Source organism: Nicotiana tabacum, chromosome 1 (genome assembly GCF_000715075.1).
Source record: "Nicotiana tabacum cultivar K326 chromosome 1, ASM71507v2, whole genome shotgun sequence".
Taxonomy (NCBI): Eukaryota; Viridiplantae; Streptophyta; class Magnoliopsida; order Solanales; family Solanaceae; genus Nicotiana; species Nicotiana tabacum.
This window is the reverse complement of record NC_134080.1, coordinates 54,421,336-54,431,964: the sequence shown is the minus strand read 5'-3', so window position 1 is coordinate 54,431,964 and position 10,629 is coordinate 54,421,336.

Here is a 10,629-nt window from a genome sequence, read left to right as displayed (position 1 = left end):
TTGGTATGCCAGGGCTCTGTTCCAACAATGTTGCAGCACTTATGTTCCTTTAGAGGCTCATAGATATATGTCGTCTCATGTATAGTTTTAAATAGCCTTGTCAGCTGGTTTTTGTTGTATCTAGCTTCATGACAGCCTTGTCAGCCATGTTATATGTTTTAAAAGTTTATGTATTTGTATATATATTTATCTACCATGCATTTTATGTCAGTAGCTCTCAGAGATACTCAAATGTTACAGTTTATGTATTTTCTATCCCTGTTTATATTATTGTTCTTATTTATGTTTTCTTGCCTTACATACTCAGTACTTTTATGATGACCCAACCAGTCGTCTCATGAGTTACCGCTCTGTTTTTCCTATTTCTGCTTCTTTATGCTTTGTTTATCCGTGTTATGTGGCATCAGGTTGGTCGAATCGAGTCTGGAATGATTTTTGTAAGGTTTGAGACACTTAGTCTCTTTTAAGAAAGCTTAAGTTGGAAAAGTTAATCGGATGTTAACTTATGTGTTAGAGGGCTAGGAAGTGAGTTCCGAGGGTTCGGTTAGCTTTGGGAGGTGATTTGTGACTTAGGAGCGTGATCGGAGTGAGTTTTGGAGGTTCGGAGTAGATTTAGGCTTGAGTTAGCGAAGTTGGTATTTTGGCGATTTCCGGTTGGGAGGCGAGATTTTGATATAGGGGTCAGAATGGAATTCCGAGAGTTGCAGTAGTTCCGCTGTATCATTTGGGATGTGTGTTTAAAATTTCAAGTCATTCGGAAGTGGTTTGGTTGGGGTTTTGATCAAAAAATGGAATTCGGAAGATTTTAGAAAGTTAGACTTGAATCCGATGTGTTTTGGTTAATTTGATATTGTTTGAGGTGTTTTGAAGATTGGAACAAGTTTGGATAAGGTATTGGGATATGTTTGTGCTTTCGGTTGAGGTCCCAGGGGACTCGGGGTGATTTCGGATGGTTGACGGAGAAGTTTGGACTTTGTTGCAGCTGCTGAATTTACTGCTTCTGGTATTTTCGCACCCGCAGATTGGGGACCGCACGTGCGGCGCCGCAGAAGCGGATAAAGGATCGCAGAAGCGGGTTTGGTCCATTAAGTGATTTTCGCAGAAGAGGAAGAAGAACCGCATGTGCGGTACCGCAGAAGTGGGTATTGTGCCGCAGATGCAAAAATGACTGGGCAAAAAGTATAAATTGTGGCCTTCACGAATTTTGAGCTATTTCACCATTTTTGACTTTGGCTTGGGAGCTTTTTGGACGATTTGAAAGAGGGATATCAAGGGAACTTCATTGAGGTAAGGAATTTGGACCTAAAACTCATTCCTATGCTATTATTTCACGGATTAAAGCTAGAAATTATGGAATTTAAGGGCTAAAATTGGGGAAACTAGGGCTTGGGAACTTAGGCCTTTGATTGAGGATTTGATGGAGCATTTGAGGTCGGATTTCAGAACTTTTGATATGTATAAACTCGTGGGGAGATAAGGAACCTATTGATGAAAAAATTATTGAATTCCGAGATGTGGGCTCGGGGGTCGGGTTTTGGTAATTTCGGGATTTGTGTCATATATTGATTGTTTTCGCTTGGGCTTCATTCCCTTGCCATATTTTAATGACCTCGTTCTCATTTTGGATAGATTCGACACGAGTAGAGGCCGATTCGAGGGGCAAAGGCTTTGCGAACTAGAGATTTGACCGGTTCGAGGCGAGTAATGATTGTAAATGATGATCTGAGGTTTGAAACCCCGAATTGTACATCGTAGTGCTATATTGAGGTGAGGCACACGCTTGATGACGAGCGTGGGGTCGTGCACTATTGGGGATTGTGACTTGGTCCATCCCGAATGACTATTTTACCGTGTATTTGATTGAAATCTATTTGCTATCATCATGATTTGGTCTGAACGCCATATTTGGGCCTTGCGCCAAATTATTTGAACCCTTCGGGGATTTTTACTGGTATTTCCTTACTATTTTAACTTTATACTTGAACTCAGTCATGTTATATTTCACTGTTTTCGTACTCAGCCTTGTTTACTTTGTTTTAACACTTACATGTTCTTTTAAATGATATTTTGGGCTGAGAAACATATTTAATATTGCCCGAGTGGCTTGTGAGGATTTTTGACTGAGTAAGGACGCGAGCCTATGTTGTGAGGGAACATTTGATACTGATTATGAGGCTAAGGGCCTGAGATATGTATGCCATGATGTGGCTTGATTGATATGAGTCCGAGAGCCTAGTGATGATGCCACTAGGTGGCTTGATATTGCGCTTGGGCCGTAAGGGGCCCCTCCAGGAGTCTGTACACCCCCTAGTGAGCGCGGGTACCCATTGTGATGTGAGATTTAGCCCGAGGGGCTGATATTGTTCTATGTGATTGCCCGAAGGGCTGGTATTGTTCTGAGATGTTGCCCGAGGGGCGGATTTGTTGATACTATGCCCGAGGGGCGAACCTTTACGTGTTTATTGTTCCTTAATTGCCTTTTAACTATGTTTTACTTGTTGAAAAAGGATTTTACTTATTTTTAACTGGTTTACTATTTTTAAATGGTTTTACTGCTTCATTATAGAATGCCTTGTGCCTTACGTGTTTTTTTGCTTTCAGTCTTTATTTACATTTGTTACTCACTGAGTTGGAGTACTCATTTTAATCCATGCACCCCGTGTGCAGATTCAGGCATTGCGGATCTTGCCAGTGCAAGTTGAGAGCTCCCGGTAGATATCGGAGTCTACGAGGTAGCTGTTGACGTCCGCAGTCCCGTGTTTCTCCGTCTTTATCATTCCTATCTCTTATCAGGCGTTTGTAATAGTTAGTAGACTTTTCAGACTTGTATTAGGTTTTATAGATGCTCATGACTAGTGACACCCCAGTATAGGGCTGTGTTTGGGCTGTATTCCGCACATTATACTATCTTTTGCTTAGACTTTGTCTTATTTACTCATGCTTAGACTGTTTATTATTGTTTATCTGCTTAAAAAGTGAATTGGGTTTAATTAGATGGCCTTGTCTTCACGAGAGGCCCCATCACGACTGAGTTCGGGTTTAGGGTCATGACAACTTTATTTGTATTGATGTCCCTTTTATTTGTGAACGCTACATATCGTGCTGCAGGTCCGGATAGACAGGTAGACTCAACCCCTTCACAATAGTAGGCTACCCAGTTCAGCGGTTATTAGCGCGATCCCTTCTCTGGATTGTCTTGGTATGCACTTTTGTATTGACATTATGGGTATGTTGGGGCCTATTCCGATAATGTTGCAGCACTTATGTTCATTTAGAGACTCATGGACAGATGCCATCTCATGTATAGTTTTGGATAGCCTTGTCGGTTGGTTTTTGTTGTATATAGCTTCATGACAGCCTTGTCGTCCATGTTATTTGTGTTCATGTTGTTATCTATCATTGTTGATTGTTTAGGATTCATTTCTACCATTTATATTGGTCTCCTTGACCCCTATAGATAATAAGGAAAGTTAGATAAAATGTATATTGGTGCTTGGTAGGAATGACCCGGGTTGCAATCATGGCCCTCCAATTTATGTCGTGACACAATGGTTATCACATAATTATTTTGGAATGCAATTCTAAATTAGCTTTAGACATGTTGAATGAGAAAGGAAATATACTTTGGCATCTAGATAATATCATTAGGGTGATTTCGCATATTATATTACAACACAATGTGATTGTCCATCATTGCTACAGGGAGGCAAATTAAGTTACAGATGTTTTAGCCAAATGGAGTCACACTATACATGGTCATTTGATTTTGAACTCAAATGAAGTGCCAAGGATAGCTATAGTTTTTACAGGTTGGACAAAATGCAAATACCAAATTTTAGACATAAGATTGTTAAGAACTATTTTCTGATCCATAATACCTCTTCAAGGTAGTTGTTGCTATAGTTTTGTACTTTGCAGGAGCTTTATATGTGGTTTTTATCTCTCCCTCATGTTTTATTTTTTGAGGGAAGAGTCGTTTTTGTAATTTTGATGCCAGGTACATGTGGCAGATCTGCGCAGTAAATTTGGTTCTTCCTATGTACCTAGTAAAAGCTGTATATGTCTTCCATAGAGGTATTGGCTTTAAGTGCCCCTCTATTGTAAATATATTTAGGTTCTAATTAATACAAATGGTAGAGGTGTATGCCAAACCCTCCAATTTTTTTTTAGCAAAAATATGGGTCAAGAAAACATGATATAATGTGTTCAAATTAGTTCACAACGTATTTCATACTCATTTTTACTATACATTTTTGTGCAGAATATTTTCACAGAAGGTGTCAGACCACGAAATCCAAGTGTCACAACCCAAAATCTCAACCTCGGGGCCGTGATGGCACCTAAGTTGTACTTGCCAGGCAAACCAACATTAGCTAATTAATTAACCAACTTTAATGATTTAAAATAGAACATAATTAATACGAAGCTGTAATAATCTGAAATAGATGTGATAAAACTACGTAGCGTATCTAAACATATCCCAAAAATTGGGAGTCATGAATATATGAGCATACGAGAATTCTACAGATAAAGTCCAAATGAATTATAACTGTTCGAAATAAGTTAAACCATAGATATATGGTAGAAGGGGACTTTATTGACTACGAATGCGAACTGTTGATACCCAATTTTTCCCTATAATATTTTTTTTCAAAATGCATATATACCTCCAAAACTATGCATTAGCATAAATTAATATTTTTCTATAATTTCTGTATTTTTAAGGGTTTTAATTAATTTATCCAAGTATTTTTATTTATATAAACAATTACTAATTGCATCATAATTGGTTTTATAATAATTTTGTGGATTAATTTTACCATTTGTATTTGTACTAAAATTTAATTATTTCAGAAATAGCCACATTTACATTTTAGGTTATAATAGCAATAGCTTTGCAATTATAGCCCATGTATGCATTATTACATTATTTTACCAGAAAATAGCCTTTTGTATTTTTTAAAATACTAAATAATTATTTTAAAACATTTCTAGCATGAAAATCATTTTTTATAATCTGCTAATTTATTTTTAAAATTATTTTATCAATTAATTGAGTATTTAACAAATCGCCCTTTTATTCCTTTTATTTTCGGACCTAACCCATTAAACTAGCCCAAACCCCTTAATATACCAGCCCAATTTCAACCCCAGGCCCAATCTATATATGTCCGACCAAATAACCCCGTTTAATCATGGCCATTGATCTTTTAGATCAACGGTCAATAACAATACTTACCATTTTAATTCAACAACCAACCCTAACCCCCCACTCTTTCATTCCACCGTCATTGGGTTCTCTAGCCTCTCTAATTCTCTCTCAACCCAACCTAAATCCTAATCGCCGTCACCGGCGAAAAGCTCCCATCTATGGAGTTTCCGTGCATTCTCCAACCATTACCAGCCTCCTATACCCCTTGGCTGTTTGATTATATAGATCCTTGAGAGAATCTCATGGAGATTCAACCTGGTTCTTGCCATGTCTGTGGCCTTTCTCGTTTGTGAGTATGAGTTTTCTCTTATTTTTTTTAGTGTGAATCCATGGTTTTTGACCGATTTTCTTTTACCTCTACTGTTTTTAAAAACCCTACTTTTACTACTATTCGAATCTGCTTAGATCCTTATAATCTAAAATGATTCGAGTATCATAGGGTGTTTTCCTTTGAAAATATTTGTTTTAATCAACTTCTTCAATTTATTAAACCCCCAAGTGTTTCTGTTTGTGACACTGATTTCTTCAAATTTTTTCGTTATTATGTTTATTTTTGTGAATGAGTCACATCGAGTGATTCTATTTAGGGATTTGAACAATCTTTCTTGTTAAAATCAGTACTCTTTGGGATTTTTACTTGATTAATTGCTATTAGGGATTTGAACAATCTTTCTTGTTAAATTCAGTATTCTTTGAAATTTTTACTGATTGATTACTATTAGGGATTCGAATAATTGTCCCGTTAAAATAAGTATTTGCTGGGATTTTTACTTATTTCCGTATTTGTGACCTTGATTAATTATACTTGCCTTAATTAATTATCAGTACGATTTGCGATTTGACTGACTCCCTATATGGTATGGTATTGATTTCTTACCTTAGTTAAACCCTAGTTCTGACCGTTAACTGACTCTCCCCAATTAAAGGGGTCTTTTCGGGATTTCTCTATTGGAATTGATTCTATAATTGGCTGATTGATTCTAATTGATTGAACTGTGATTTCCTTTACCTTATTTGTTTTACTCCCTAAGTGCTATATATACATTCTCACTCTGCCTCTTCAAAACACGAATACAGTTAAAAAACGTACAGACACACAAAAAACTTTGCTCTCATCTCTCCTCTACTTGTGCTCATTGCTTGTCTAGCTGGCTGAAAGCCAAGGCTAGACTACTAAATCCTGCATACCTTTCATCTCTATTTGCTTCCCTTAACTGGTATGTTTCTATATCTAATGTCATTATGAAGTTGAACCTATATGATTCTCTGTTGCTCTATTCCTGTTAATGTCCATGTCTCTTCCGTACTAATCTAATTGCCTATGTATGTAATTCTATATTCTTTCCTGTTTACTGCTTTGATCAGCATGCTTAAGTTTCACTCTTTCTTGTTCATTATTTTAATCAGCATGTTACTTCTACTTGAGTATCCAATATTGCCTCAAAACAGCCTGTTTGCTTTGTGTCGAAGACTCTTGTCTTCCTTGTCCTGTAACTCCAACTACTATGGCTACTTTGTGTAATTGAATTAGTATTTTCCTTGGCCCTTTATTTATTACTCAACATGACTACCTCTGTATCTAGGCCTAGGTCTCACTGTGTTTAACCAACATGTTTATTGCAATGCTTAAATTCTGTGCATTCTTGTCTTTTACATTAAGTTAGTATGCTTACCCTATTACTAAGTATGACTGTTAGACTTGAGTGATTCCTATTTAGACCCTAAATCAGTATGTTCCAATGAATTGTTATCTATCCCTGCCTGCTCTATGTCCCTGTTAACTAGCATGACCGCCTTCACCCTGTTTCTATGTGCTCCTGATTGAAGATTCTGTGCTCCCAATTCCTGCTCCCTCTCTGTGTTATTGTCTGTTCTCAGCATGATGTATGCCCACCTAGGGTTAACTAATAAATTAAATTAAAGTTGGGTAATGTGAATCTTGGGTTTGAAACTTGGTGACTCTGTTATGTGTGTTTTTGTTGGCTGAACCTTTTCTTAGAATGTTTCTAAACTATTTTTACTCCTAATGTTTTCACCTCTAAACTATTTTCACTCCTAAATGTTTTCACTTTCAAACTATTCTCCCTCTTGAACTGTTTTACTTCCATACTATTTTTCTAAAGTTATTCCTACTCTGTCAAGCACAATCACTCCTACTCTTAGAATACTTAGGATTCTGCCTCTCCAGTATGTGTACTGCCTAGGAATCTATGAGATTCCTCCGAACTTTGTCACACTGGGGCTGGCCCTTCCACACTGCACAAAAACTACTTCTCTTTAAAAGGATCTTGGTGTGAGCATTGCCCGAGGTCCCTGAGGCCCTTAGGAACTTTGACACACTAGGATACCCTCTCTTGGACATAATGAGATATGGTACTTTGGACTGTTTGAAGGCCTAATTGGTTTTCCAGGTTTACTTTGGGCCTATCCAGGCTCCCTATAGTATAGTATTATTTATTTCTGTAATTCATTTGTGGTCTGTAAATAATTCTTGTAAACAAATATGGGAGATATTATTAAAAGGGAGGTATTTTTATATATTTTTGTGGGCAAATCGGGTAGAAATCATGCTCTTAGGATTATTATGACTATTCGCTTGCATTAGAAATTATGCTCTTAGAATTATGATGCTTGTCTACCTGCATTAGAAACCACGCTTATAGGTTATTTTGTGCGCTAGAGAATATGTTTATAGGTGCATCATTTGTTTCTAAAACTTCTGCTCTCTAAAAGTTCAGCATAATCATGTCCACTTAGAAATTCTGTCACTAAGTTGCTACTAATCCTGCCTAATAATCACGTTCATTGTCTTATGTGCATTAGAAACCATGCTTTAGGTTTTTATTGCATTCACCTAAATACCATGGCCATATCGTATAAAATCAGTAACTACTATGTCTATAAGAATTGGTTTTAAAAAAACAGTCCCAACACCTAGATATCATGTTTATAAAGATAAATGCATTTAAAATCAATCTTGTAATGTTCAGCTCTTAGACAACATGTTTGTAGGACATAACGAATAAAATCTGCCTGTTTAAAATCATTTGTTCGCCTATTAAGACTCTGATTACGGCTAGATATCATGTTATAGGACATCTCAGATCCACGCCTGGGCAAGCCTGTAGAGTGATTAAAATATGAAAATTATAAAACTATGCTTTGTTTGTGAACTGCCCATATTTAGCTAGTCCTAAAATCAGTAGGCAACTGAGTAAGTACCTTCTGCCTTACTTTAATAAAACACTACATTTGTTTCGCTTTGTGCTTACCTAGATATCCTGCTATAGGACTTTTAAAGTGTTTGAAATGCTGTTGTTCGTGCAATTGATTGCTTATTTGTAGAGGTAAAATGTGAGCCTCTAATTGTTCCTTTATCTGGCAGTCCTATTGTTTTGCTTGTCGCTTAGATTTTCTCCTTTTAAACCCTAATAGGAGATTCTAGATCCACCTTAACTAGACGTCCTAAAAACCTCCAGGACCATAAGTAAGGACGGGTAATACATGCATAGAGTACGTCTAGTTAGAATCACTTAGGTAACCATTAAGGAAAGGGTAATTGGGTAGTAAAGGATATGATGACCTGTGCGCTAACGCTACATGTAGCACCCCAATTTGGGGGCGATTACCAAGTATTGCACAGAAGTGATCCTATAGGCTAAAAAACGTTGGACCTCCTTTACTCTTTGTTTTAAATGTAATATAATTTTTCTGGATTGCATTATTTGATTAATTTACCTAATTTGAGTTCGGTCGGGACCCACCATTGTGGACCTCGAGGGGTGCCTAACACCTTCCCCTCAAGGTTATTTCAAGCCCTTACCCAATCTCTGATAATGCAAACCGGTTTATGAGTTATTTGCTTTAGGTGCCCTAATGCACCTTAAATCCGTTAGGTGGCGACTCTTCAAAATTAAAATACCCAATTCCCAAAAGGAAATGAGTTGTCCCAAAAGAGATGTCGAAACCCAGACTCCGCTAGAAAAAAAAGGGGTGAGACAGCATAGCGATTCTACTGGGGATATTTTACGCTTTTACCATAACAAACTTGTTTTTATGAATTAGTCTTAAGCATGCTTTAAATACATGTGCACCCTTTCCCCTTCCCCTTTATTTGAATTTAATTACCTATTTCTCAAGCATTTACGATTTTCTTTATTTCCTGAAACTGACTTGTCTCCTTGTTTTCTTTCTTAATTGTCTTTCAATTATTTGAATACCGCATTTATCCTTTTTAACGTGCAAATACTTGACAACATGCTATTTATTATTGCATAAATCATGTTCAACATCATATTCCAGTCGTGCGCAGTCAATCCCATAGCGTTGCTTGATGAGTGTTTATGCTCTTCCTATATATATCACCCACTAAATGTGGAAAGGCATATTTGCGATAAAACTAGTCGAGCAACAGTGCAATCGATGGTTCCGTGCCTTTCCTCCTGAAGTTGTCCGCTTGAGGGTCCCAGTCTAGACCTCTATAGCAACCTTACTCTGATTAACTGTACATGCATCATGGTCAAACTTAGCCGGGTTAATATGTTGTCCACATAATAACCCTTTAAGACAAGCCTCGTCCAAAGTCCATCGGGTTTTTCATAATCCCAACGGACGCAACCACAATTGTATGCATTACTTTTGGAGAAATAAGTGCCAATATTCTAGTCATTGTTGTATAAATATATGAACCTGGAGGGGGAAAAGGCCTAACGATATTTTATTTTGCAAAAAATGAGGCACGAAGTCCCCAGGTTCGGCATGGTCGGTAACATACCATCACTATTGCTAGAGTGGTGGAGAGATCTTCCATCAAGTGACCAAAATCATGCGAAAAGGGTCTTATGAAATTTGCTTTCTTTGTTGGATCTTCAGCCAAACAAAATATTGACCGAGGCTGCCACCATGTTCTGGGACAAACAAAGGGCTGTGTTCCACTTTGGAAACATAGAAATGACCCCTCTCTTTGAAGAAATAGGGGGATACGCTGGGTTGCCTTGGGATAGCCTGGTTTATTGGTACCTAAAATTGTACCACTAGGGAATTTCTTAAGATGATGGGGTTAAAGAAGAATGATGACTTGGAGTGCCTAAAAAACACCTACATACCCTTTGACTTCCTCTATGAAAGATACGGTCGCAACAGGTCTTACCGTATTTTCGATGATGAATTCTCCATCACCTCCTTGGGTTGGATTCACTACAGGGTCTTTGTATTCATTGTGTATTTCTTGGGTATGCTAGTGTTCCCGATCCAAGGGGACAAAATCCATACTAGACTGGCCATGGTGGACTAAACTTTGATGGACGGGATCGAGGGGCAGACATATACCATTGTCCCTATGATCATTACAGATATGTATCGGGCCTTGGAGCGCTGTTAGAAGGGGTACATATATTTCGAGGGTTGCAATTTGCTAT